At 42.7% G+C, this 26,566-nt stretch overlaps 1 protein-coding gene across 16 annotated transcripts in view; it reads left to right on the forward strand.

Moving 5' to 3' along the window:
• Positions 1–26,566, forward strand: part of DOCK9 (dedicator of cytokinesis 9) — a 284,204-nt gene that overhangs the window by 75,078 nt on the left and 182,560 nt on the right. The gene's annotated exons all lie outside the window — the stretch shown is intronic.

The following is a 26,566-nucleotide window of genomic DNA, read 5'->3' on the forward strand; positions in this document are numbered from 1 at the left end:
TCCACTAGAAAGAACTATTTCCTTTACTCACAACACTTCTGACAACAAATGTGTGGGTTTCCCCCTGCCCCCCACATTAAACAATTTGGGCACTAACTACCTAGAGTGAGTAGAGACTCTAGAGGTTGAGGGCTCAGTCCCACAAGACTGCCCCCATTTCAGATGCTGGTCTGAAGTCCCAGTTTGTCACCTCTGCATTCAGCTGACTGGCTGTAAATCTGGGGTTCCCATGACCCCTTCCATAGGTTAGATAATTTGCTAGAAATGCTCACAGAACTCAGGAAAATACTGATTATTACTGGTTAATTAAAAAGGATGTAATTCAGGAACAGTCAAATGGAAGTGATGCATAGGGCAATGTACGGAATGGGATGCGGGGCTTCCATCCCCTCTCTACGTCCATCACACTCCCGGCCCCTCCATGTGTCCACCGACCCAGAAGCTCTCGGAACCCCTTCATTTAGGGTATTTATGGAGGCTCCATTATGTGGGCATGATTGATTAAATAATTGGTCATTGGTTATGAACTGCATCTCCTGCCCTTCTCCTCTCTCTCTCTGGGTCAGGGGACTGATCTGGAAGATCCAACCCTTTAATCACTTGGTTGGTTCCTCTGGCAACCAGCCTCCTGGAGTCACCTCGTTAACATAAACTCAGATTAGGTTGAATGGGGCTTATTATGAATAACAAAAGATACTCCTTTGTCACTCTTGGAATTCCAAGAGTTTTAGAAGCTTTGTACCAGGAACAGGGGCAGAGACCAAATATATATTTCTTGTTGTGTTACACCTCCTCTTCTTTTCTTTAATTTTCAGATATTCATTGGATGCCTGCTAATATAGTTCCTGCTCTGAGAGAGCCAGTAGGAGCTCTTAAGTGGGATGCAAGCTGTGATAGGCGTAAACATAGCTACGATGCAAAAGTCTATGAGGCATGCCTAGCTCACCTTTGGGACAGAGTCAGGGAATGCTCCTTCCTGGTGGAGGTGATATCTAACTTGAAGGAAGAGAAGACTGTACTAGGTGAAGGGGTAGGAGAGGGACATACATGCTAAGGAAGCAAAGTCCCGGGGAGGGAGAGCTGAGACCTCCTGAGAGCTGCTAGTAATTCCACGAGGCTGGAGGGGGCTTACGGAGCTGGAGGACAACTGTGGGGGTACACTGGTGACCAGTGGGCTAGAGGGGTAAGCAGGGACCAGATCCTGGTGGGTCTTTTGGTACTTTATTCCAATATTGAAGGGGAGCCATTTACTGAAAGTTTTAGATAAGGAAAGACATGGTCAGATTGACGTTTTAGCAAGATCACTCAGACTGCAGAGTGAATGATGGATTGGAGAAAGGGGGCAGGGTCTGAAGATAGGAACACTAATGAGGGGGTCCTTGCAGCAGAATGACAGGTGATGTTGGCCTCATTAAGGTAGATGGTAGTGGAGATGGAGAAAACTTTCTGGATTTAAGAGAAGGTTAAATCTAGGAGAGAGAGGGAGTCAGGGGGAGGAGTTAAGAGCGTTAAGATGTTTGCCTCGGGCACCTCTGGGGCATCTATTGAGGGGAGACCCATTTTGAGGGAATGAGTCTGAGGGAGTTGGGATGGAGAGGAGGATTTCGGTTTGGAGCATCTCTAGTGTGAGCTTGGACACGCCAGAATGGAGACATCTGTAGATCAGTAGACCATGACTATTGAGGCTGTAGGTAGAATTGTGGGCTCCAGCAAGGGAAGGATGGCATGGGAATGGATGGGGTCCCCTGGTGAGAGTGCCCTGGGAAGTGCAAAGGAGAAGGAGCTGGAATAGCCGTCCTGAGTTGAGTGCTGGTGGTGGTGGGGTGGACGATAGCCTGGTTTGTATTTGGAAACAGGAGCGTGGCCCTAGCTTGAAGAAATGGGCCTGCAGGTGTGTCCGTGTGTGCTCTTGCTTCCTGTGCTCCGACCGCATCATCTTTATTGTTCATAGAAACATGTAGGAGGTATGTGCACAGTGTCCTTCTTGGCACAACAGGCTTTCCAGTAAGTATCTCCTCTGCTCCTTGGAAGGGGCTTATACAGTGGAGTGGGGGAACTGGATCACTGAATAAAGCCTCCCTTCTCTACCTCCTCCCTTCCCTCCCCTCCATCAGAATAGCTGACACTTACTGAGTGTTCCCTGGTTATCATGCATGCTTCTCCGCTCTTTTATGTCTAGTGACTTACTTAATCCCTAGGACAACCCAAGAGCTAGATACTCTTGTTACCTTTATTTTATAGATGGGGAAATGGAGGAACCAAGAGAAAGGTAAATATTGTCTAAGGTCACGTAGTGAGTAGCACAGCCGGGATTCAGACCAGTCAGTGAATTCCAGAGCCCTGTGCTCCTCACCGTGGTACTGTAGAGTCTTGCCTTTCAGTATAACAAACATAACTGTTAAGGCGAAGTCCTGATGGGATGTGGAAAAGTACTCAGGAGTGAATGAACCCCGCAGCAGTAGAGGAGTGAGAAAAAGATGAACAGGGAGCCCAGTCTAGCTTGGGAGACAAAAGTAAACATTAGTAGAAAAAAGGGCTGATTCCACAAGAGTCAAAGGGTGATGTGAACCAGTGACCAGGGGTGATCAGGAACGCTTGAAGAGAAGCCGGCATCTGAGCTGAGTTTGAAGGATGAACACAAACCCTAATGGGGTTAGGGTATAGACAGGGCTGGGGTGGATCTGCATCAATCGGAAGGGAACAGTGAGTTTAGAAGTGTGTAGGGAAGGGAGAGAAGCTCAGAGCTGTGTGTGAGATGAGGTGGCCAATTCCTGAAGAGCTGCCTCGTGTGCCCAGCCCGCCGCGTTCTGGTCTGGAAGACTGTGGAGCCACTGCTGGGTATTTTAGACCATCCTCATGTCAGAGTGGGGTCAGAGTCAGAAAGGAAGAGAAGGGAGGCAGGGGGCCAGGGGTGAAAGCTCTGAGCCCCCAGGCAAGCCCTTTGATTGAGGGGACGGGGGTAAAGGGTTAGACTGGAGCGATTTTTTTATGGAGCTAGAATTTGCTCGACCGTTGCACACTGGCAGTGGGTGAGGGAGCAGGAATAATAACACCCGGTCTTCTGACTTGGGAGGTGGTGATGCCATTAATCAAATGCAGGCTCTGCAGGGGCGGGGGCAGGTTTCAGTGCCCGCTGGTGTGAGAGCAGGGAAGGGAGAGACCAGGAGTTCACTTGGGATCTTGCTGAGTTTCCAACACTTGTGGAACCTTCAGGTCAGAGACAGATCCAGCTTTTGGAGGGCCCTGAAGCGTTTACAGCATAGAGCCCCTCTTCAAGAAAACGAATAGAAAATTACAAATACCAAGTTAGGTGTAGGACCTTGGTTGAGGCCCCTGCCTGCCAGGGAGGGTCCTGCAGCTTAAGCCTTGTTAACTTCTGCTGAGCCTGCTCCGGCTTCATGGCAGATGTCTGAGGCTCCCTGAGGTCTCCTTCCCTGTCCCTGTCTTCCTGGATGTCAGGAAGTCCCTGTAGGCTGGTCGTCCAATGAAAGTTAATCCAGGGATTACCTTAATGTGGTGTCTAGGAAGACCCATGCCTCGCCTTCTGACTTCTCTGCAGAAGATGTACCCTGCTTCCACTGTCTTCCTATCACACAAGAGAAACAGAGAGAAAAAGCCACAAAGTGCTTTTATTAGATGAGGGTTTGGGATTTTTATCCCTATCTATGACCAAAAGAGGATAACAGTATGAAAATATACCTACTTGGATTATCAACAGGAATTGGAAGCCGTGTAGACAGTGAACTATTAACACTTCCAGCTTTTCCTGTGAAGAAAGAGTTTTGGGGAGCTGTTTCACCTGTACTCTTACTTAGCATAAAACCTTTTAAACCAAGTTTATGTGGTTTCCTAATAGGGATTAAAAGTGGTTTTGTAATAGCCAGTAAATGTAAGGCACAAGGCAGCACATTTAGATAATTCTCCCAATAATACTTACAAAATAAGTTTTGTGGCAGTAAGATGGGTGTGGAGAACAGAACCCTAGAATTATTGTTTAGTCTGTGTCTTTGATAACTCCAGCTGAAAAGCCTTTCCCTGCAGGGAGGTGGTTGCCGACACTGCCAAGGACAAGGTTATCTTTGGGCACAATGTTGTCTGCCCTCCTCCTGCTGCTCTTGGGCCTTTGGGACCCCACGACAGCCCTCACCCTTGGGGTGGCCACCTGCCCACCCTAACCTTCAGTGTTCCAGAATCCACCCCCACTTCCTTTTTTTCTGTCGGTCTCTGTGTGTGAATGATCTCAGCTAGATGTTGGGCTCTTATCTGATTAAAACATTCACACGTGGTATAAATAACTAACAATTATATCTGCCAAAGGGCATTTGCATTTCAGAGGGGAGTTTGCTAACTAAGGGTAGCACTGGAGGTGATGATGGAAGATTTGGGAGCAGCTTGTCATTTATTTCCAAACTGTGGAGTGAATGGGATTTGGATGCCAATGAGTCTGTTGAGTTTGGGTTTTTGTTTTGATTATAGAAGGAGAGCGTTTTTACCTCATTTTTCTTCCTTTTCTAAGTAGGGGAGTTTTCTGTGTATGGTTATCTAGAGCAAATTTCAAATGTTTAATTGGGGAGGGCATGAGATTTTTAGGGGGGGCCTATTTTGCTGTGTCTTGACGCCTGCAAGCCACCCAGTTCCTCTCCCAGGCTCCCAGAAAGATCAGCTTGGGCATCGAGCATCTCGCTTTGGAAAGATTGACTCCTGCTCTTGTGCACCGAAAATATCTGCAGATTTCATCACCGGGCCTTGTAAAGAAGGAGCACTAAGGCGTTACTTTCTCATTCAAGTCCATGACCTGCTCCCACTCTGAGTCTGTGTTTAGATCTGAGGGCTGCATCTTAAGGAGGATATATCGGGGCAGGAGAAAATCCAGAGAGGGGCTGTTAAAAGGACCAGTGCATATTTATAACAAAGTTGGTAGGTAGCCTCTTTCTTCTCTGTGTGTTCCCTCCCAGAGCCTTAAGTCAGACCAGATCATCCTGCTTTTATAAATCTGATGGGGGGGGGGGGGGGGGGGGATCTTGTGGGATGGGGGTCAAAGACAGGCAGAGCCCTGAATGTTCTGGCCAGACCTGGAAAGTGGTCATCATTGTCCTATTTTTTTTTTTTTTAAGATTTTTATTTATTTATTTATTTATTTGAGAGAGCGACAATGAGAAATGGAAAGAGAGCACATGAGAGGGGGGAGGGTCAGAGGGAGAAGCAGACTCCCCGCTGAGCAGGGAGCCCGATGCGGGACTCCATCCCAGGACTCCAGGATCATGACCTGAGCCGAAGGCAGTCGCCCAACCGACTGAGCCACCCAGGCGCCCCTATCCTATTTTTGCTTCCTCTTTTCCACCAACCAGAGTAGGATTTCACCAGTGCTTCTTTGCCAAATTGATAAATGCAGGCGCATTTGGGGAACTTTGAGGCAAGGCAGTTAATGCTGAATTTCTGTTTTCTCTTTTCACCCTTAGAATTCAGCCACCTTTTAGAATGGCTGTTGTGGAACAGAAGGATGCAGGCTGCTGCCCAGATCATACTCTTGTGACCGGTGTTGTAAAACAAGTGGAAACTCTGATAGTTTCTGCAGATGTGTGTTTATCAAAAATGCTGGGCACTGTCCAGAGGGAGAGCAGAGAGTAATGCTCTTAATTTTGAAAAAGAACCTCTAGCTGCATCAGAACATTCAAACCTTTTTCATTTTTTATAATTTCTAATCACTCTCTGTTAAAAAAGGAATGTGTAAAAAAAAGAAAGAAGGAAATGTAAAGAAAAATGTTGAGGATAAGCTTTAAGACTGCTTATGTTGTCTGAACTGCAACCCCAGACATGTAGGACTTGGCTGGGACCAGGCAATTAGAGAATTCGGGAGAAAGCCACACAGTCTTGAAACAAGCAAGAGAGTTCATCATGTAAGAATTCCTTCTATTGGGAAATGAATTTTTAAAAACCTTTAAAGCTATTTTTGCTTTTCTTACTAAAAAATGTTGTTTTGTCATCCTCTCTTTGGCTACCTTCTCGAATATGTGTGTGTTTATGTGTGTGTGTTCATAAGCTGCTCCTACAAACCTTGTTCCAGGCCACATACCCACCCTCTGAGTCTGTGAACAACAAGAGTAATGAGTTGGAAAGATTGTTGAAGGAACTCAGGGAGTTGCTACATTAGGTTTTCGAGAGTACTTAGGCCATTTATTTCCAAAATATACAATGTATGAGCTTCTAATGCCAAACTCTTGAGTTTGAGGTAGGTCTTTTTATCACAAAAGTAGAAGGGGGGAGTTAATGCATATCTTTCTTTGACTTCCTATCTACACTGTTATCTGTGCTTAGATGACTTATATCACAAAACTGTGATTCTAAGGCTACTTCCCCCCCCCCCCTCCAGGGACATTGTGGCTGTCTTTCTCCACCACCCACTCACTGTGTGTTTGGGATTATAAACTAATTTTAATAAGAGCCCTAAAGATTAATCTGGTTGCTTAGATCCATGAGCAAATACAGATGGCTTTGGATTGTCCAACGTGATGGACAGCCTGCCCCATCACCTCTCCCCTTTACTATTTTGTAAGTAATAGAGAGTAGTCTGAATGATCTAGAGGAGTTGTGTGCCCTGAGTTTCAGCTGGATTATTAGCAGCCCTGGGACCTCCCCTTAGAGGGTGTCGTTACTGTATTGGGTAGGAGAGATACTGGGAAGAGCCCATTTGGGAGGGGAGTAGGGAGGTCAGTGTAGAAGGAGGCAGTGCTGACCAAGACTGAGCTCTCTGAATCGCACATCTCCTCCTTTATGGATTTTACCAAGTCTCTTGGGTTGGAAACTCTGAAATATTTTGGCAGCTGGGTTTGGGACGCTGCCTGCGTGATTCAAATGGAAACCGAGGCCAGGAGTGCTGTAAGTGCATTCGAGGTTAAAAATGGCCTTCAAGCTCTCATCACATGATTGGTGACAGGCTTTTTCCATTTGTCTGTCTGCCAGGACAAATGATCAGCCCTTAGTTGATACCCTAAGGGGGCACATTGGAACCACAAAGGTGGGGCGGTTCCTACCTTTATGGGCTTCTGCTTCATTTAGTGAGATGAGACTTGTATGCCAAGGTGTGTGTGTGCCCCGGCCTCGTCACACCCTGTTTGGCTTTTCTTTGTGATGCGTCCCCTCATCCCTGCCCTGTGGCTCCACCATCCACCCAGGTCCCGTGTTAGCTGTTCTCATCTGTGACTCATTCGCAGAGGGCCAACCATGTGCAAAGGAAAAGTAGAGTTTGTCAGGGTGGGCACATCCTGGGTATTTCTGGTGTGCAGTACACCTTGGAAAAGCAGACTGGCCTCTGCCTCACAGCCTGAGAAACTCCTCAGGGCTTTTTGCAAAGAGGATTGTGGGGATTTAGCAGGGCTTTGTGGTGTTGGCAGAGGGTAGGCTGGGCCGCTACCACACCTAGGTGGAGCAAACCCCTGTCTAACTGTAAGGTTGGAAAGTAGTGTGCTGCTCACATGGAAGTGTTTTCTGTGATACAACAAAGATGCACAAAAAGTATTCCTGACCACTCAGGACTTTACATTCCATCCTGATGAGCTGTGAGTCAACAAAGCACAGAGACAGGGAAAGTGAATTCCCAGGAAGAAACCCTGGAAGCTGAGCGTGGCAAACAGTGGAAAATAGTCTAAGGACAGAGAGGTGGGCCTGGTGGATGGAGGGTTGAGAGGGTGATGGAGGATGTCAGAGGAGTGGAGGCTGCCTGTGTAACAAGTCGGGAGTGTGGAATCACCTATGGGGGGGCCTCAGCTAAGTGAGTTTGCGGTCTGTTCCCTAAGTTACCCGGATGTGTGGCATCTCAGGCAGCATGGGCGGAACCCCTTCCCCCACCTCCCGACCTTAAGCAGTTGTATTCTAGAGTAAGTGCCCTGTGCCGGCCTCTTTTCCTGTTCAGAGATTGTAGAAAGGGGAGCACATACCTTTTCTTAATTTCTTTCTGTTAAGCCGTCTGAGAAATGGGTATAGATTGGGCTTAGCACGGATGGAGTTTCTTTGGGTTTCAGAACACGCAAAGATTTTTTTGTGGAATGTTTGTGCTGTTAGCTTTACCATTGGCAGTGCAATTTATTTCCAAGTTATTATGATAAAACATAAAAAAATTTACATTGGAAATTAGGCAGTGTGGTTATAGTCATCCGTCTGTAACACAACAGCCTGTGGCCAGAGTGGACAGACCTTGACCAGCTTGCTGAATGAGCTACCCTTTCCTCTTGTGGAAAGGAAGATTTGCATTAGATGATCTCTTCCAAGTCAGAAATTCTTTGGTTTTGAAGTAGATTGTTGGAATATGTATAGATCATTAAGGAACTATAAAGCATAGTCCAGTTGGAATATGGGGTAGAAATAGATGTAAAGTTAAGTAACTAGGTAATATTAGTCTTGATCTTAGCTTAGGATGATTTTAGAAGGTATAAGTCAGCTATAGGTGAATTGCTGTCCGTACTCAGGATCTGGAAAAAGATGTGTGACTACTGTCATAGTAGTGTTGGTTTGCACCATGGATACAGTGTGGGTGAGAAGGGGGTATGATGATTATTACTGTTGCCTGTGTTGCTCAAGGCTCTGTCCTGGGCGAGCATCTTCTTCTTAGGTGATGTCATTCACTTTGATTGTTTTAACTACTATGTGCCGATTCATGGTCTCCTACCATATCTGCATCTGAAACTCAGTTCTCATCTCCATGCTCCTATGGCCACATGACATTTTCTGCTTAAAACCCTTTAATGGTTTCCTATTTAGCTCAGGCTAAAACATAAAATCCTCAATACATCTAGCAGTGTATCTGCACTTTGCTTACCCTACCAGGTTCAGCATGTGCTGTTCTCCCCTGGACCTGTGCACTAAAACTGAGTGGTTTTCAGCTCCCCAAAAGGGGCAAGCTCTTTTGTCCCCCAGAGCTTTTGCATATACTCTCACCCCCAATTCATACTAATTCAGCCATTCTTTGTTCAAATTCACTCTTCCTTCTAGCCACAGCTTAAGAGTATCTCCTTCGAGAAGGCTTTATTGACCCCAGATTGGTTAAGCATCTTCTCCTTTCCTCTTAGTGTAATTCTGTTGCTAGTTGCTTTCTGGATGATTCCATTGTGAGCTCAGGGTATGCTTGTAGAAACCCTGGGCAGTCAACAGGTTCCCCTGGTCTCCTTTCTCCTAGCCTACTTGGTGGCATATATGATGAAACCCTGTAATGCTCTCACTTGAAACACTACCCTGGCATTAGCTTTATATGATTGAATGATGTTAATATAATGTCCACAGATAAAGGTCCCCCTGGGAAAAGATGTTTCTGTCATGGTTGCACTTGGTGTCCTTGATGGTGACCTGCACATTGACCCCCATGGTAGATGACCATTGCCCATCTAGCAGATAGACTTCTAACAGCATGATTCAGATTCTAGTGACTTTTTTTTTTTCAGTGCATACATTTTGTTAGAACACCCTAGGTCATTTACACAGTTTCCTCTTTGTAAAGTGATAGCAACCATACCTCACTAACTTCTTATGGTTTTATACTTGTTTATGATTTAAAGTGAACAAAAACATGAAACAGTGTTTAATATTGTTGGGCTTCTAGATTATACTATTCTAAAATGTAATAATTATATATTTTTGAAATGAAGAATCAGTTACCGTGTATAAGGTCTGGATTTTTGCTAAGCATGTTCCTAGTTCTTTCCCAGAAGTCATGCCAAAGAAGGTATGGAGAGAACAGGGAAAAGGAACTACCGTTTGGTACATAAAAAAAGAAAAGACATTATTGTATCAGGCTCACAGTTGGGAGGAAGGAACAAGGATAATTAATTGATCTTGATCAGGGACATAGTTGTCAGTATTTGTATGTGTATATGTATATAATATATATATAATATTATGCATATGATTATAAGTAATCCAGTTATGATTATATAAAAATGTGATGCTGGGATGAATATACTGAACTTGGGACACAGGTTTTCTTGTTGCAGAAGAAGGTCTGTACATTTGAGAAGTAATTCCTCTTGAGAGAATTGGTACAGGGTTTCTTAGTCTCAGCACTACCAACATTTTGGGCTGGATGATTCATTGCTATAGGGGCTGACTTGAGCATTGTAGGATATTCAGCAGAATCCCTGGCCTGTAACTGGATGCCAGTATCAACCCCCTCTTCCATAAGACGTGAGAACCAAAAATGTCTCTGGATACTCCCGAGTGTCCTCCAGAGGAGGGCAAAATTGCCCCCATTTGAGAACCACTAGATTAGAATATCTGGTGCTTTGGGTTCAGTCTGTAGTTCGAAGGGTCAGTGCTCCAAACATGCCTGAGACTGGCAGAAGCAGGTGCCTGTCTATATCAGAGTTTCCATCTGGAAGATTGTGTGTGCACACCCCAGCTTCTATTCAGACTCATGCCACCAGCCCTTCACCTGCCTTGGGCATTTCATTTTGGATGTTTCTGAAGTAAATGAAGTCTGGTGTTCACTGATTTTTTTAAATTTAATTTTGAAGCACCAATCCATTTTTTTTTTAAATTTTTATTTTTTTAGAGAGGAGAGAGATTGAGAGCGGGTAGGGAGGGGCAGAGGGAGAGGCAGAGAGAGAATCTTAAGCAGGCTCCAAGCTGAGCATGGAGCTCAATGCAGGGCTCAATCCCACAACTCTGAGATCATGACCTGAGCCAAAATCAAGAGTCGGACACTTAACCAACTCAGCCAGCCAGGCGCCCCAGCACCAATCCAATTCTTAATTATTTTTTTATTTTTATGTTTGTAGGAGCGCTGTGCCAGAAAGGGGACAAAGACCAAATATAGATTTCTTATTATAAATAAGAGTATCACAGTCCACTCCCTGGGCTTCGAACAAGGAACGCTTATAAGAAAACATTCCTAAAGGTGAAAGGATCCTGGCACATTACTAGAATCTCATTCAGTCATCAATAACTATCTAGTCCATCAGCAGGTCATATGAAAATGTCTCCCAGGTGAGGCCACTCAGGTTTGTAGGCTTCTATTCTTGTTAGGTTCCAAAAGCAGGAGTGGTGTCAGCAATATATGGCTTCACCCTTTCCAGCATCTGAACTCAGGAACGGCCAGATGGAAAAGATGTACAGGGCAAGGTTATGGGGAAGGGCAAGCTACAGGGAAAGGGGCATGGAGCTTCCATGCTGTCTTCCAGCCTGCCATTCTCCACACCTCTCCACATGTTCACCAACCTGGAAGCGTCCTTAATTTTACTTTTAAAGCCAACACAAATGCTCCCTTTGCAAGGAGCTAGGTGATCACCCATGAACTCCTATGAGCATTTGATTACTTCCCTTCTAGGTTCCCAAGTGCTGGTCCTCAGATCATGACAAAGCTGTTTCTGATCTGTGCAGAAATGAGGAAAATAAGTAAAATACAGTGAGCTCTTAAAGATTAAAAAAATTTTTTTTGAAGATGTATTTATTTTAGAGAGAGAGAAGGAGAGACAGAGAATGTGCATGAGTGGGGAGAGGGGCAAAGGGAGAGGCAGAGAGAGACTATCTCAAGCCGACTCCCCACTGAGTGTGGAGCCTCATGCAGGGCTCGATCTCATGACTCTGAGATCATGACCTGAGCCGAAACCAAGAGTCGGACACTTAACTGAGTCACCCAGGTACCCCAAGATTTAAAAGCTTTAAAAAAAATTCTAAGATTGTGGGGCCCCTGGGTGGCTCAGTCAGTTAAGTGGCTGCCTTCGGCTCAGGTCATGATCCCAGGGTCCTGGGATCAGGCCCTGCATCGGGCCCTGCATCGGGCTCCCTGCTCAGCGGGAAGCCTGCGTTTCCCTCTCCTCCCTACTTGTGCTCTCTCTTGCTATCCCTGTCTCTCTTTTTCAAATAATATATATACATACACACACACACATGGAAATATATTTCCCTATAATAAAATCTTAAAAAAAATTCTAGGATTGACATTTCTAGTTTCAAGTATGTTTGGGTGTGTATTTTAAATAACTCTTCTTTATGAAACATTGGTAGTGATTAATGTTATTTGGGTTTTATATTTTAGTATTTGTTACTTGGCACAACAGATATTGGAGACCTATGACAGTGCCCTGATAAAAATAAGTTGACAATATATGTGAAACTTCTTTGACAAAGTTATGAATTAAGGGTGTCAAAAAAGGTATCTTCTCATATTACAGCTTGATGGTATTAAGGAATATTGCTGAAAGTAATACCATACTTTTTTTCTCTTCGAGGTAAAAACATTTGACTCCCTTGCAGTTTTGACATAAGCAAATTCCATGTATTATTCATCTAATTCTAAGTACAGTGAGAGGAAACATTTAATAAACTGTTTTTTTAACAAACTCTTTTAATCACTTTTCCCCCCTCTGAATGATCGCAAAGGGATCATTAGATTTCTCTATTGAGTAAAGAATATATTTAGCTCAAACAGAGCTCTTCCTCTTTGCACTGTTAGAAAAACACTAAAATCTTTTCCTCAGCATTCATTTGGTTGCAGTACAAACAGTGGTTTAAGAGGTTGTCTCTTCCACCGCCATATTTTATAGCTGCTCAGAGGGCACCAACATCTGGCTTTTAATCCGGTTGAGTGAGTTAGGAACTGTTTGGGTTTTTTTTTTTTTTTTTTGGTCTCTTGAATATGGAAAGGAGGGTACTTAGAATTGTACTACAGGGGGCGCCTGGGTGGCTCAGTTGGTTAAGCGTCTGCCTTCAGCTCAGGTCATGATCCCAGGGTCCTGGGATTGAGCCCCGCATTGGGCTCCCTGCTCAGCGGGGAGTCTGCTTCTCCCTCTCCCTCTGCTGCTCCCTCAGCTTGTGCTCTCTCTCTCTCAGATGAATAAATTAAAAAAAAAAACTTAAAAAAAAAAAAGAATTGTACCAATGGAAAGGATTCCTAGTGAAGTTATGTTGTTCCTCATGGTCCCTGCCTTCCTCCATGCTCTTGGTCAGTTCTGGTTGCTTCCCTCCAAGACAGTCATTTGCATTTTACCAGGTTGAGTAGTGCCTGGTTAAAATAATAGACACTCTTTGCATGTAAATTATATACCTTTTCCTAGAACACAAGTTTTTTTGTTTTTTTTTTTTAAATTCCCACATCTAATCTCCCGAAGGTTTCTGTAAAGTAGGTCAAAGGCAAATGTCCCTCTGCTAAGAGCACAAACACGGCAGCTACACAGTGGTTACATCACTTCTCAGGTCACATAACAAGATTCTAATAACTAGGTGGTTGACCCAAGAATTAGGATTTTGGAGTCTCACACTTGGCCCACAGGGGTCAAATTACTATACTGTGCCCCTGTCATTTCCCCGGGAATTTTGTAGGAAATTGAAGTATTAGCAGATACTCATATTTACTTTCATTATTTTTAGTATTGCATATGCTGTGGAAAGGAAAGTTCTGCTTTAAAGTTGTTGAGGAAGGAGAATTCAAACTCCCGACTGCTGAATATAAGTCTCTACTTTTCTGGGTTTTTTCCCTCCCCCGTCCTCTCACTTGTTTGCCAGGCCCTATGATGATTCTTTGCTGCAAGTCTTACTGTTCCCCATCACATCATGCTCCTCCAACCCTCCAGACTTTTCTACATATGTGGTTCCTTTCCCTTGAATGCCTCTTGTTCTCTTCACTGCTTGACAAAGTCTTGCTTATCCTTTAAGACCCTGGGTTTCAAGGTATGTCCCCAGACGAGTGGCATCGGCCCCGCCTGGAGCTGCTTGAGCTGCAGATGCTCAGCCGCCCTGCCGACCCGCTGCATGGGAGGGAGCCATGGGGCAGGGAGGCTGCCATAGCTCCTCAGCCCTGGAGGAGGGCCAGCACTGACACAGGTCTTCTTCCTTAACTCCATCATCCTAGAGAGGATTTAAAGCGGGCAGCAGTCTGTATTGTAACCAGCTCTCTGAGTGATTCTGACCCCATGGAGTTTGAGAACCACACGTTTCTGTGCCATTCACATGCACCTCACCTCTGAAGCTTATCCTGAGAATTCTTGAGCAGGTAATCATCCCTCAACTTTTCCTGTAACCAAATGGCAGTAGCTTAATACTGTAAGTATTTATTTCTCACTTGTGACAAGATCCCATTGGAAATACGCTGAGTGGTCTTCTGTGTGATGATTCAGGAATCTGTGGCTCCGCATCAGTGGCTTCTCCATGGCGTAGGGCCTCCTGTGGAATCTGCTTTCAGTGGGCCCACAAGGAGAGAGAGCGAGCTGGGACAGTTGTGCACCTTGTTTCATAACTGCACCTAGACTTTGCTCCCTCAGATTTCTTATATTCCTTTGGCCAGAACCCAATCACAGAGTTTCACCCTAACTGCTGAGGAGTTTGGGAACTGTGGTCTTTGTGTCTGCCCAGCAAGAGAACCCAGGACTGGGGAGCATCTAGCCCAGCAGTGTCCAATAAAAATATAATGCCAGTCACATATGCAATTTTACATTAAAGAAAACAGTAAAGGTGAAATTAATTTTAATGTTTTACTTAACCCAGTATATTCAAAGTATAATTCAACATGTAATCAGTAAAAACTTATGGATAGGATATTTTACATTCTTTTTTTTTTTTGATACAAAACCTTTGAAATCCAGTGTGTATCTTGTACATAGTGCTTATCTCCGTTTGACCAGTGACATGTCAAATGCTCAGTAGCCCCATGCGACCAGTGGCTAGCATATTGGACAACACAAGGTAGTCTGTTTCTTCTGCCACTCGTGGTATTGAAGTTACTTGCTTACAACTCTTCACCTTGGTCCCCCATTGGATTGTGTGTTCTTTACCTCTCAGTCCTGCACCAAGCCCCGTGGTTTCGAAATGCCTGCTGAGCGATTGATGGAGGAGGCAGGAGAGTTAATGCATGAATCAGCTCATTCACAAGTGGATTAATGAGTAAATATGGAGAGCGTTCCATTAACTACTTTAGTGAATGTTCCTAAGAAAATTCTCTTATGTGGTGAATGCTGGGCCACGCAGAATATGACAAAATTAGTGTCACCCAGAAGGACAGAGTAAGCCCACTTAGCCTCAGTGGTACTATGTATCACTGAATTACAGAAAGTTTGAGCTGAAAAGAGCTTGACTATCAGATAGTTTGGTGTCCTTATTTGATGAGCACTTGTCCCCAAAACAAGTGGAGACTTGGAGTTGGCATATCAGGTCTGGGGAGCTGGATCTGCCAACACTTTTGGTTGATTTAAGTTTATTGCGGTAAATCTAGAAGTCCTGTGTTTCCCCCGAATTAATATGCTACAGTTACTTCAAAGTGAGATGTTGGGGAAAGTGTTAACACAGTCTCAATTTAAAAATGCTGCCAAACAAAACTTCTTTAAGATTTTTTTGTTCATTTTACTGCCTTCACGTCTTAAATCAGAGACTGGGAAGGCTCATGAAAGTTGTCATCAATCTAATGTACATATCTGAGTAAGAGATTCTGTTTAAAAGGAAAATAATAGTACATTAAGCCTGTAATATTGGGTGAGGGGTATTTTTTTCATTCCTGGCTTAATTGCAGTGAATTGTGGAGGATACATATGGAGGATGTAACTTTGGCATCTTATTCCTCTTATGGGGGGGAGAAAGGAAATCCTTAGAAATGCATGTTGCCTTTCTCTAAATAGATTGCTTTATTGCTTTTAGTTAGCAACCATAAAGGTCACAAATTTGAACTTGAATGAGAGCTTGTAACTGAGCTGGCAAACAAGGTGTTTGTGAAAGGGTTCTAGGCCACAAAACCCTAGGGTGGGTTTTGTTCCTTATTCTCTTTCGGGAGGTATCCAGTTTCAGTATGCCATCGCACCACTGAAAGTATTGAGAGATGTCTGAAGCTTGTTCTGCTCTGTAGGTCCTTTCTTATTGGCTCAAGATTGAAAGGCATTTCATTTTGGCAGGGGTGGGGGGGAAAGGAGAGAGGAAGGTGGGTGAAGGTTAATTCTGGTGGAAGAATCTACCCATAAACTTGTGTTTTCCCCCAAAGTCCAACTAATAGAAATAATCAGTCATTAATGAATCAAAACCTGCCACAGTGTTTTGATAAGCCTAGAGTGTGTGTTCCATCCTTTGGAGAATATGTAAGCTTTTTGGCCTCACCCTCATGCCACCCCTTACTTGCAGCCAAGTACAGCCGTCTCTGCCATATACCTGTGCAGAGACATGTCTGGGAACCCATCCATGTTCCCTTGTATTGGGTCTGCGTTTAAACACCGTGGGTGTTCTTGTCTCCTTTAAGTTAATAAATTAGGATCAAACAAAGATGGATGAGAAAGCATTTGGCATAGGTGATGTGGGGAACAAAAGCCGAAGGAAATGTTGATAAAATTAAATTTCCCTATAACCTGCAGCCAGCCCATTGACAAATGCTCAAGGCAGGCAGAGTATAACCTTCCTCCAGGAAACTCCAACTGTCTTAATGTTAATGCTTTGCTAGAGGCAAAAACAACACAATAGTCAGGTCTCCTTGTGTTGCATCTGTGTTTAAACATTGCGGTGTTCTTGTCTCTTTAAGGTTAATAAATTAGGATCAGTGATTCTCAGACATAGGTGGATGAAAGCCCCTAGCAAACGTATCATCTGGGTGCTGTGAAAAATATAGCTCAGGATTCCAAATGCAGAAGTTTTGGGTGGTTTCTGGAATCTGTATAATACAGAAGCCAGCAGGCATTTGACAGGTTAAGATCAGGAGGTGGTAAGGGAACATTCCAGATTAACAGGCAGCGTTTCTGGAGGTGACACTCCGTGGTCTTTGTGCCTAAGGCAGGGCAGGTGGTGGTGAGGAGGTCAGGGGAGACCATGGAGGCCACAGGGGGGAAGGGGTGTCACTGGAGAGTCATCCCAGTTTAGCACTGGAGAAACTGCTCTGCTTTGGGAGCCAGATCTCCAGGTCATACTGTTTGTTTCTAACTTCCTTCCTGTGGGGAATTAAAATGAGAGGAAAGCCTTTGCCCTCAACTTTTCCCTTTCCCTCACTCTGTTCCATACTTTGAACCATTAGGAGGTTTCACCTCAGTATGAACAATTAAATAAAATAAAAGAGATTTCAGTGGAGTGGGGTTTTGGTCCTTTGCCCAAATTGCCTCAGTATTACTTAATCGTCTTAGGAAGAAGAATGTATGTTGGGCTTGAGTTTAAATCTTTATCTGACAAGCTGGTCACTTGTAGACCTGTTTTGTTTTGTTTTGTTTTTTAAAGATTTTATTTTATTTGACAGAGAGAGACACAGCGAGAGAGGGAACACAAGCAGGGGGAGGGGGAGAGGGAGAAGCAGGCTTCCCGCAGAGCGGGGAGCCCGATGCAGGGCTTGATCCCAGGACCCTGGGATCATGACCTGAGCCGAAGGCAGACACTTAACCGACTGAGCCACCCAGGCGCCCCTTGTAGACCTGTTTTAAACATAGTCGTTGATTTATTTTTATGGTGAAGGAAAGTAAAAATGACCTCTTACTATCACCTGCTTTAAGTTGTTTAAAGTTGTTTTGCCATGTACCAGCTCTGTGACCTTGGACCAGTTCTGTGACCTTGGACTAATTCCTTAACTTCCGTGCCTCAGTTTCCTCATCTGTAAAATAAGAGTACCTGTCGCAGGGTTGACTGAGGAATAAATATAGTGTATCACAGTGCCCAGCACAGGGTAAGCCCTTGCTAAATGGAGGCAATCACATTCATTTATTCTGATCCCATCTTCATTTTAAGTTTTGTTTATTGTGGCTTTTTTTGGTATTAATTTTGATTTTTACTGGAGAATTTCATTGAATTTCATCTAGCTTGATTGCTGAGTTTTTAGTGCTCTCTTAAATTCTGTTCTGGAATTGTTTGCCTCACTAACCTCCCCCCAGTCCTGCCCCTGGAGGAGTTGGATGCATTATATTTTTTTAAATTTCCCGAATAGTAATAAATGGCTTTAAAAAAGTTTTAAAATGTGTTTAAAGTAACTCATGCTTATTATAAGGAACGTTTTAAAAATATAGGTAAGTAGAAAGAATGGTAAATAATAGCCTTTGTTCCATATTTCAGATACAACCGCTATTAACATTAAATTTCAATGGCTCCCCTAAGGAGATGCATGTTCAAAAGGGAGATGAAATTATCTATATAGTTACCAGGTTTAAGATTAATTTTGAAGCATAGTAACAATGCAAAGTTAAGTTATTTACCTTAGAAGAACACCCGTTTCTACAAACAAAAATGCCTAATATAGTGTTACTATTGTAGGAGTTAAATTGAACTGAATTAAATGAGGATATATGCTAAGGGCCGAGCACGTAGTAGGGACTCAGGCAATGTTTTCTTTGCCCACCTCTGCCATCCCCCAAGCCACTCATGCTCTTCCTTTTCCTCTTCTGTGTTGAAATTCTTGTGTGACAGTTATAAAATAATAATGATAATAATGATAAGTATTGACTTACAGATTTAGGTCTTGGCAAAGCATAAATGGAAGAAGTGTGTGCCTGGAGGGCTCCTAAGTGCTCATGGGAAACCTTCTTTGTTTTGTGTTCATTTTACCATTTATTTATTTTTAAGATTTTATTTATTCATTTGAGAGAGAGAGGGAGAGAGAGGGAGTAGCAGAGGGAGAGGGAGAAGCAGGCTCCCCGCTGAGCTGGGAGCCTGATGTGGGGCTCTATCGCAGGACCCTGAGATCATGACCTGAGCCGAAGGCAGAGGCTTAACCAGCTGAGCCACCCAGGTATCCCTGTTTTACCTTCTATTTTTGAATCAACAGAGGGACTTTAAGACCTGGCCCCTCTTTGTGGAGGGGCAGTAGAATATTCACAGCCACTGGTGTTCGAGTTTTCAGAGCTTGATGAAACATCATCTTCTCCCTTTTAACCATTATTTTTCTTGGAAGAGTTTTTTCCCCCTTGTTTGCGAGGGGACAGCTGAAGCCCATTGTGTTGCATGTATAAAACTTCAGAAATGTAACAGAAGTTACAGGTCTATTCAACAACCTTAGTAAAGTACCACAGCTCCATGACCGTCACCGTCACCCCACTGCCACCATCGGTTTCCAAGTTATGTGATGTGTGTGTTTTGACTTGGCAGTGCAGAGGAGGGAGGCTTTGGTGCCTTCCTTGGCATTGGCCCTCCCCACACACTGTGTTTGTGTCTCCTGCTCTGGTCCCTTTTTATGTGTAGCATATCTATGAAGAAATTCATTTAGATGAGTTCCATATTTTTACAACCACTCATAGGGGAAAGTTTGACTTGTCAGGATGTGTCATCCAGGAATAATGTTTGAGCCCCCTAAAACTGTCTTTGTTTCCTATTCCTTGGCAGTCTCTTAATTTCACATAGGAAATCCATCACAATGAGCTTGGAAGAAGTGGAAAACCATCGTTTAGGCGGCAGGATGAGAAGGGGATATACATCATCTTTGCTGCTGATGAGTTTATCTTATGGAGGGCATATAATCTACGGCAAAAAGCGGGGACTTTCCAATTATTGTTAGGGAACTGGTATGATTGTAAATGGTCATTGTCTTTTAAATGCAAGTTAAGTTAAGCCAGAAGTCCTAGGAGTTACTCCACAACTCACTTTGCCAAGTTTCCTCCTGATGGACTTTCCCCTTGCAGCCTGCGGGTGTTTTCCTTTTTGCTGAAGTAAGTGTCCGGCTTTTGCCTGGAGGCCCGTCCTCTCTCCTGCCCCCCAGGGTAGGTAGCTGATGGCCGTGAACTGTGACACCTGGGAGTGATCAGCCCTGTTGCCCCCTGCCAGCTTGTCCCCAGCTCCATCATCTGTAAGTCAAGGGGGTCCACCAGTTTTGTACCTTATCAACACTCACGGAAATGCTTTAAGTAATGTTAACATACAAAGATTTTACAGAACCAATAAACTTGGAGGGTGGGTATTTGTGGTTTTCATTAGGTTGCTTTGGGAGGTAGATATGGGGACAAGTGAAGGAATGGACGTTTGTCTTCCATTTACAACGGAATGGGGCATTTTATTTGAAAAGAAAATCTTTAGTGCTTTTAAAAAATCTTTTGGTTGTTTTTCTCACCATGCATACATTTCCTGGCCCTTAACCTCAACCCTTGTCATGTAGTGAGGAAAGTTAGAAAATACTTCATTTCAACTCCTGTGAGGTGTGGGTCTGTGACGAATCAAACCAAAGTGAGGCAATTTCATCATTTATTCTCTAAGCAAACATTTATGGACTCCCTTCTCTGTACACACCACATACCCCCTGCCCTTGCTGCAGTGCTTAAAGCTGACAGGGGGAGCTCAAATGTGCTGGGATGGTGCCTTCAGGGTGGACCCTGTGCTCAGAGCTGACGCTGTGTGGCTGGCGGGGCATTGGTAACTCAGGCTGGGAGTTTCCTTTCCTGAGAAAAATCAGGCACATTATGTTTTCCTTTGCTTTGTGAATTTCCACCTCTAACACGAATCATTGACACTGTTGGCTGAATTATCATTATTGTGTTTAAAGTAAATTGACAGTTTACACAAAAACTATTGGTGTGCAGAGTGTAAAAGCTCTCTATCCACACTTCGGGGAACCTAACTCTTTCAGTAAATTTGTCCAGGAAGTATTTTTTGAGCATCTACCCTGTTTTAGGACCTGGGAAGAGAGCAGTAAACAAAATAGACAAAAATCTGCCCTCACAGAGTGTCTTCTTCTTTTTTTTTTTAAATTGGGATTAGACAAATAAGGAAAGTAGAATACAGAATGCCAGATAGTGATGGAGGCTGTAGAGAAACGGAAGCAGGGAGAGGGAATGTCATGGGTGGGGGTGGAGAAGCTTCTGGAACATTTGTGGCTGCATGCAGTCCATGTTCCTACACACAGTGGGACACATCCATGATTCACTTGGGTCTTGGGAATGCACAGAATCTAGTTAGAATGGTAATGGTGGACATTCTGGTCCCTGTTTTCCAGAGGAGAGACCTGGGGCCCCCAAGGTGGTGAAGTCACTGTGCTGAATTCACACAGCCAGTACGAGAGAGCCATCTCTAGAAATGGAAGGACTCTCCCGTCTTAATTGCCTCCTCTGAAAACAGAGCCTTCATTAGGGCCTATGCCCTGCTGTCCCAGTACTGTGAGCTTACTTACCCCAGAGCTGTACAGAGAGGGCAGCTGGCCTCCCCCTGCTCCTCCTCCTCAGCCACAGAACATCCTGTAGTCCTTGTCATCTCTTAGCCTCTCAGCTCTGTCCCTGCTCCACCAGAGGAGGGTCCTCCACATTTAGGACATCTTCCATTGAGGATCTGACACATTTAGAAATAGATCAATCCACAGTTTGGTCTTTGTGTTTTTCTTTTGTGTGTAGTGGGGAAATGTGATTTTAAAATGTTTATCATTCCATTGGGGTGGTTTGTTTTCCCCCACATCTTATCAATAAGGGAAATTTTAATAGTTCATGTAGACATGTAGAGCTGGAAAGATTTTTTAGTGTACGTCCTTCGTTTTATAGGTGAAGTTTGTGGGACCCAGAGAAGTGAAGTGACTTTTCTATTATCACGCAGCTGTTGAATGGTATAGTGGGGGCTAAAACCTCGATGTGAGCATTTTCTATACCATTATCTTGCAATACAGCGTATTCATTTTTTCCCCTCTGAATGTAGAAGTAATAAGTGCTTTTGAAGAAAATTTGGAAAGTAAGATTTTAGAGAAAAAAAATTCCTAATAGCCTCACATACCAGAGTTAATCAGCAGTCATATTTTTTTCAGTCTTGTATGTGCATGTTTTTGGGGGCATTTTCTCAGTGTCATTAAAAGTTCTCAAAAAACATAATTTGTGTTGGTTATCTTATTTGCCCTATTTTGGAGGTATACTCTCTTGGCCTTGGGTTTTGCATCTGGCATTACGTTTCATATAATGACCTGTTTGCAGACTTGGCCATCACTCAGCAAATGAGTAGACTGCTGATTGCCATCAAATGGCTTGTTTATTTAACTGGTGTTTGGTGTTTAAATTGCTGTTGTTGTTTCTATTTAAATAGAGTATGAACCTGTTAAAGTGAAGAGCTTTGTATCCCCAACCTTTGCTTGGCTCTCTAGCTCATTTCTCTGAAACTGTTTCCTTATTCTGTGAGTGGGTGATTGTCCCTTGGCTCCTTCTCTGAGTGTTAAACTCTAGGGGCCTCTCCTCAGAAAAAATCACAAACACACACAAAATTTGGAATGTAATTTTAGAGGGTTCATAGACCATTTTCCCCCAAGTTCAGCCTTGGATTCCAGGCTATGAACCACTAGGCTAGATGATAATGCATATTCCATTTCTGTGATCATTTGATTAAATCTCTGATGACAAGAAAAATTGAGGTGAGCATCAGACTTTATATCAGATTTTTTTTTATATTAACTCTGTAAGAGGCCTCAAGGGTCTGATGCAGAAAACCCTTTCCTCTCCCACTTCTACCTGCACCACATCTGTTTCTCTTTTTGTCACTATATTCCTCCTCTGCCGAAACTGTTTATTACTTCACTCCCTGCATCTGTAGCCTCTAATCCTGTTCTCTTCTGTTTTGCTGCTTCTTATGCCTTCTGTGTTTTATATTTTTGTTTTTCTCAGAAGGCCAGATCATTTTCCTGACACCTTTTCTTTTCTTTGGCTAGCAAGCTGACTAATAACAATACACTGTGGAAAATCTTTAGTCATTTGCTCCTTTTTGCAGTTTTTCTTAATAATTTGTACTTACTGTTTCACATTTCCCAGACCAAGAGAAAAGAGCTGATTATTTTGGAGTATATATGTGTATATATACACACACATGTATATACAGTTATTTAATATTTAGATACATGTATTTAATATATATTTAAGTCTCTACCTAAAATTGTGTGTATGTCTCTATATGTATATACTTTATTTAAGTACACTTTACATATACTTTAAAGGCATATATATATAAAATTTAAAGCCTCTGCGCTAATATGTATACAAATATATATAATAATATATTTATTACAAATATATATATTTGCGTACATATTATATATAATATATAACATATATATGTATTACATATAATACAAATATATATATATCTTTGCCTTCAAAGTTAATTGTTGCCAATTCTGATACAGCAAGAGTCCCTAAGAGTGAAAAATTTTGTTGAGGTAATTGATGTTTATTCCTTGTATGGGTTATTCCTTATATAATTATTAGCTGCAGCAAAATGCAGTTTTAAATTTTATATAATTCATTGCTAAAAACAGTTTTATTTACACTCACACTCTTCAAATGTTCAGCTGTACTGTTTGCAAGTATACCTTTGTCTGAAAAATGTCTAGCAAGTTTTGCAGGATAACATTTTCTTAGCTGGGAGAAAGGGGCATTTTGATTATTAGTAAATGGTCCATTGGGTTTCAGTTTATGAAGAGTTGAATGCTTCTGCCTTAATATGGACCATTAACAAATGAAAACGTTTGCATGCTTCTACAACTACTAAATTTTACTTTGGAGATAAAGATAAGCAGTGACACAGAACTGACATAAGCATTAAATTGAGCAGACGTGTTTTGAGTGCTTGCAGTCCTTAAGACAGTGGAGATGCAAAGGTGGTTAAGATATAGTTCCTGCCCTCATGAATTTATAGTCTCATCAAAGAGTGTGACACATACAAACTTCGTAAAAGGTGGACTGTGAATAGCTCCAAAATAGAGGTAAATAAAAGGAATGCCCAGAGGGTTAATGGAAGAGGAGCTAATCAGTCCTGGCTAGGAGGACCAAGATGTCATTTAAACTGAGTCTTAAGGCATGTGTAAGAGTCCTGGGTCAGAGGGTCTTAAGCTCCTTGTTTTTCAGAATGTGATGGAACTTCATCTTACAGTGGAAGGGGGAAAATGGGGGCTGTAGAGTCTAAAGTTAGCCTTTCTTACAGTAAAAAATTGCTCTTGGAAAATTCCATAAATTTTCTATACAGATTTCATAAGTAATTTGTGTGAATATTAAATCCTGAGAACTGATACCCATATACAGAAGCATTCATTCCATCCTTCTTCCCCACAGGGTTTACTCTGTTCTGTTTAAACAGTAAAATTCTGCATACCTTGAATACATGTTAGTAGGTGTTTTTGTTATTGTAAGAGTTGAACAAGTTAGTGTGTGAAAGAACTTAGGAGCTCAGTAAATGTTGGTGGACTTGAATCCAGAGGTCCAGGAAATACCTTGTTCTTTGAAATGCTGCAAAGGAACCCTTGGCCACCTACTTCCCGTCCTTCTAAGATGGCATTTCCTCTTGTGACTGCTCTGGCCAGATGTCACTCTCATGTCCTCAGATATGGGTCTCACGAACCCTTTAGAGAAACCACATCCTACTTGGAGGTTTAGGTTCTGGAATTAAATACTGTACAATGTGACTCCCATAGACCGGCAGACTTCTGAAGTGTCGGTCGTCCTAAATGAGGAGAGCAGAGCCAGAGCACTTGACATTGCTTGAGAAGCTGTGGAACAGCAAATCTGGCAATAGTATCTCCATTCCTCTACGTCCTGAAAATTTCCTTCTCTCATAAGTTGGACCCTTTGGAGGTGATAGATTACACGACCATCTTGCTCTCAGAATTGCTTTCCTTTATCCAGGATTTAAGTATAATGCTCTCAGGTGGTGGTGAGAAAGCAGTGTGAACTTTGCTGCTGCATTTCCTGTAAACATGTTGGGAACTAGTACATGAATCAGTCCCTTTTTATGCAAATCTCTGTGTGAGAAATTAAAAAAAATTTTTTTTCTTGCCTTATAGCTTGGTATGTTTTCTCCTTTTGGTGATATGAATTAGGAAACCTAACCTCTGTCCGTCCTGGCTACCTGGAAGCTCAGAGCCAATTTAAAGTATTTTTCCTTGATTACAAAAGAAATATCAATTCATTGCTAAAATTTTGAAAAATATGGGAAAACTTTAAGAAGAAGATGCCAGGTTTGTGGCATGAACGTAGGGGTTCCAGATCAGTGTTTGAAGGTAGCTATCATAATCAAGCAGTGAACTGGAGAGACCAGTTGATTTGAAATTGCTGAAGCATTTTTTGATGTCTTGTCACAACATGGTTGGTGGAATTGTCATTTTAGATCACACAGCCAAAGTCCAGAATTTAAGATGAGGGCCAATTTCTTCAGCTGGGAATAACGACAGTAACAGTAGTTACCCTTTAAATGAATACCTGTACCTGGCACTGTGCTATGCCATTTTTACCTTTGTACCTCTTCACTAAATTATCTTGATTAAACCCAGACACTGCCTTCACCTTTAGCTGCTGATTAGCAGCTTTTACATATTTTGTTTTTTAGCAGTTGGTATAATTGGAATAGACAACTAGTTCCTAGTATCATGGTTAAGAATGTGTACACTGGATCCATATTGCCCCTGCTCACTGTGTTACCTTCTGCACATGTGTAACCCTTCTGTGCACCAGTTTCTGCATCTGTAAAATGGGGATAACCTGTTACCTCCTTGGTTGTTACAAAGATTATGTAAATTGTCCATGCTGGGCACTTGTAGCGTTCATACAACAGATAACCTTTTAAGCTCCTATTCATTACTTACAGGATGTAAGTAATTTTGACCAAATAAATAGGATAGCATTTCTCTCAGAGTCCTGACCTGCTGGTGACTTAATGAAAATGGGGAATCGAGGCAGAATTGGGCTATTTAGAACTTCTCAAGCCATTTCAGGAAGTTGTTCAAATTGTTGGTTATGCTGTACTTTACTGAGGCTCAGTCTGTTTAGTGTGTGGCTTCAGACTTTCTTGCCTCTGATTTATAGGGTAATTCTTAAGTTTTGATGTAACTGCTACTTCAATTCTGTATTTATGTAACTGAGGCTCTTTGGGTTTTTCTTTTTCTTTTTGGTCCTCTTGTAACTTTATGAAGATAGGCTTTTAAAATTCATATATCATACTGTTTTAGAACCTAGATTTGGCAAGTGAGTTTATATTTACCCTGAAAGATTACCCAAGGTTGAGAAATGGGCTAGTTTAAAAAAAAATTATTGTAGAAACTATTAATTTTTTTTAATAGCCTAGTTGAACCCTTGTGACTTATTACACAATAGTCGCACCCTGGATTTCTGGTGTTTGAGTGACAGAAGGGAGAGACACTACCTTATATTTTTACTGTGATCCTTTCAGTATCTCATCCTGGGCTCATTACTGACACACCTGTTGATGGATTTAAAGTAATACTCTGTCTAATAAAAGCATTTACCATGATAGGTAGCATCCCATCAAACTGTTTGATAACCTTGTCTTTCTGGCATAAAACAGTAGATAAATCAAGTTCCTTGTGCTGAGGTCTGCCATGCAGGGAGGGACTGTTTCCTTACACCCACACCCCTGAGGTATAGGCTATGGGACCCCTCATTCTTTGCCCCTCCCTGTTTTGCCCATCAGCCAAGCATTTGGTGCTTAGCTGTAACATGAAGGAAAGCATCCAGAAATTATAGGCATTTTAGAACACCCAGACAACCTAGCTGTCTCTTCAACTCCAGGAGCTTCAGATTTGAAGTAATCAAGAGTCTAACTGTGACTGATTTTCTTTTAAACACTGTACTATTTTGATTCGGCTCCATTTGGCCCATGCCGTGTGGAACAGACACAATGAGGCTGGTCTTTATCAGAGAGACAGTACACTGTGTATTGTACAGTTCGGGTTTGTTTTCCTTTGGCT

Source organism: Callorhinus ursinus, unplaced genomic scaffold, assembly GCF_003265705.2.
Source record: "Callorhinus ursinus isolate GAN/ISIS: 27379988/994484 unplaced genomic scaffold, GSC_fseal_2.0 scaffold7, whole genome shotgun sequence".
NCBI classification, from domain to species: Eukaryota; Metazoa; Chordata; class Mammalia; order Carnivora; family Otariidae; genus Callorhinus; species Callorhinus ursinus.